Here is a 3,143-nt window from a genome sequence, read left to right on the forward strand (position 1 = left end):
AGAACTGCGCTACAGAAGGAAGGAGGGTAAATATACACACACACACACACACAAACAAACTTTCTTACTGGGCTCAACTCCGTTGATTTACACCTCTCCTTCAGAGTGTGCCTTTTATAGACCATAGTGCCTTTGAACCCCTTTTCCAATATATACCCAGCCAACCTCTCCTGAACCTTGATCTCTTAGTTTGTGTTGTCCCTTAATAAACTGATTAATTTGCAAACTAAACATTGGTCTCAGTAACAATTTGTGAGCGTGGTGGAAGGGTACTTTAATCTACCCTCTTAGAAATGGACCCTCAGCAGCCGTTCCTCTGGGAGAGGTGGGTGCTCGGGCTTTTTAACAAACCTCTCCACGTTGGAGGGGGAAGTCGCGGAAACATCCTGACAGCCGGTAACCCGCCGGTACCGGCCCACGACACCAGGCAACAGTCTCCCACAGCACCCAGCTCCTCTCAGACCTCTGACCAGGAGAGCCCCAGAGCTTGGCAGGGTTGGGTGCCAGTGAAGGCAGAGCCCTCCTTGGCCCTGCTGGCCAAGACCCCAAGTGGCTGCACCCACCGGAATGTGGGCAGAACCCAGACAGACTTCTCTAGTGGGTGATGATGGTCAGCAGAGCATGCAAAATCACCTGGGGTGTCCTGGGAGTGAAAAATGACAGGAAAACCCCAAGGAAAACCCCACGGCACCAGAACTGGACCCCAAAGGGGCTTCACTCCAGAAAGACTGTGTCCCCACTTCCCAGCCAGCACTAGAAGATGCTGCACCAAGAAGGGCTGCAGTGCCCAGCCACCTCGGAGACCACAACCTGCCAGACAACACACTGTGAAAAGCATGGGAGTTTTCCCAGGTCCTGTGGTTCATGCAGGCAACAGGGATAAAAGCTCAAGGGGGAAACTGAGGCAGAAAGGGAGGATAAGCCAGAGTCCCAGGCCAATGCACTGAACACAAGTCCATCCCAGAAGCACTTCTTGTGTTCAGGCACTTTCAAGAGGTCTTTGGTGGAATGAGGCCCTCAGTGGGGTGAGATGTCCCCTCGTTGGCATCTTGCTGCCATCTCCACTTTGCTCTAATATGGTACAAAGCCATTAGGTGAGAGATAAAGGAACTGGTCCCAGGGGAGAGAGAAGCAGCAGGCAGCTTTAATGGTCAAGGAAGGGGTTCAATACCTCTTTGGTGGTCAGAGAGCTCTAAATCCATTAGCATTGGGATGGTTGGCTTTGGCACATAGGGTATTTGCAAGGAGCTGGGGGGCCCAGCCAGCAGCACCACCAACTCCTTGGGGTTCCCAAGGATGGGCAAATTGTCCTTCTTAGCAAGATCAGAGCTGGCCAAGAGGGTGGGATGGTCTCTGCTTCCCTGTCCGGGATGAGAAGCAGGTGAAAGGGAACACACAACAGCCACAAAACCTCCCAGGGAATTCCCAGTGGTCCCTGTCATGGACACCTCCTGGGTGAAGCCACCTTTGCTCCCTGCAGGGGGGACACTGCAGCCCTGCCTCCGGGCACCCCCAGGCAGCTGGCTGGCTTGAAGGAGCCACATGGTGGGAGGAGAGGAGCACACAGAGGAGGACACAGCCTGTCCCACCTATGGGTGCCACTGCTGGGTGGCCCAGGGGCACCCCCTGAGAGCCCAGCCCCAGCCAGGTGCTCGACCCAGCAGCCAGTGGGCAGGGGCCAGGCTGGGGGACAGGAGCAACCCCTGCCTGACTGCCATATCCCAGGGCATCCTGTGGAACACACAGGGACAACTCTCCATCCATACGAAGGTGCTGGAGCATCAGCCTTCCCAGTGCTCTGCAGGGTCTGGGCAGTGACAGGTCCCACAACAGCATCATCTATGGCACTGCAGCACCAGTGCAGCCACACCTGCTGATGTACGTGAGGCCCTGAGGGGAAAGGGGATCAGGAGACTTCATTACTGATGGCTCATCACTCTGGCAGAGGAGTTCTGACTGTGGCCCTGACCTCAGCTGTGGCACGCAGCCATCCCACCAGGGCTGGAGAGGACAGGGCCACTGTTCCCTGCTTTCTACAGACCAACTTGGGCAAAGCTGCTCTGTGCTGTCCCCCTCACCCCCACTCAGGGGTTCAAGCCAAGGCCGTCCACCTCCTGTTGGGATTTCAGACCATGAAGAGGGCTGGAGGCAGCTGGAACAAGGGAAGATGCTCTGAAGAAGCTGGATGGATGGAGTAACATCCCCCCCAGCCCAGGCCCAGGCCCAGGGCCTCCCTGTGCTGCCTGTAAGGACCGAGCTTGTCAGTGCTCGTCTTCTTTTGAAAACAACATCACCTGAAAAGCCACCCCAAAGCATGTCCCCTGTCCAGCCCTGAGCCCAGGCAGCTCAGGGTCCCCCCACTTGTCCCCATGGGACCACCTGAACCTGCTCCCCTGACTGTTCCTCCAGCCAAGCAGAAACTGGAGGTCCTGGGGGCTTCTCTGTCCTGGGCCCTGTGGCTTGTCCGGGGACAAGGACATGGGGACAGCAAGAGCCCCTGCACCCATCTGACCCTGTGCCAGCGTCCCCCGGGGGGAGGCCGGCCCTCCTCCCGTGCCCAGCAGGACCCACGCCCTGGCAGAGGGACTCACACCAACAGAGACACCGAAACTGGAGCTCTCGGGACTCCAGGGACACGGCACCGACACCAAAAACCTTCCCGTCCTTCCGGCACCGGCCCGCGAAGAGCCGGCCCTGGCCCTGGGGGCACGAAGGGCAGCAGCATTCCTTCTCCAGCCCACTCGGCACGAAGCCTGAGGTGTCACTACCCTGTCCCCACGGCAGCTGAAGCCACTCCCCCGGAAACCTGGAGCCCCGAGGAGCCGCAGAGCCGGGAGCCCGCGGGGCCGCGCAGGGAGGGGAAGGCTCCGGGCGGGCAAGCGAAACCAAAACTGGCTGCTCCGCACCCGGCCCGGGGGTGACGTGAACGGCAGGGCCCAAGGAGCTGCCAGACTGTGTGCTGGGAGCGCTGCGCGGCCAGACCGTGGCAAAACACGCAGCGAAGTAATTGCCGCTAAAGCGGAGAGAAAACAGACGGGCTCGGATGGCTGGGGCCAGAGAACCAGGCTCTGCAGGAGGCACAGCCCAGCACGGCTGCATGTCCCCTGCTCCCTGCATGTCCCGAGCTCCCTGCATGTCCCGAG

The sequence above is a fragment of the Chaetura pelagica genome, unplaced genomic scaffold (assembly GCF_000747805.2).
Source record: "Chaetura pelagica isolate M959 unplaced genomic scaffold, ChaPel_1.0 scaffold422, whole genome shotgun sequence".
Taxonomy (NCBI): Eukaryota; Metazoa; Chordata; class Aves; order Apodiformes; family Apodidae; genus Chaetura; species Chaetura pelagica.